Consider the following 205-nt stretch of genomic DNA (forward strand, 5'->3'; position numbering starts at 1 on the left):
CTCAGGAATCGAATGGAATAGGTTTTAAGGCTCTATCTCTCATAGTTTCCGAGATAATCGCGAAAAACGAAAGTGCCAAAAAAAATTAATTCAATTCATCTTGTATAGGGTGTAGGAAGTGGTAAAACGCAATTCTACGCCGTCTATCTGCCTATCGGGAACCGAAATTTCCTCAGGAATCGAATGGAATAGGTTTTAAGGCTCT

The sequence above is a fragment of the Diachasma alloeum genome, unplaced genomic scaffold, assembly GCF_001412515.2.
Source record: "Diachasma alloeum isolate Michigan unplaced genomic scaffold, Dall2.0 Dall_scaffold_00289, whole genome shotgun sequence".
NCBI classification, from domain to species: Eukaryota; Metazoa; Arthropoda; class Insecta; order Hymenoptera; family Braconidae; genus Diachasma; species Diachasma alloeum.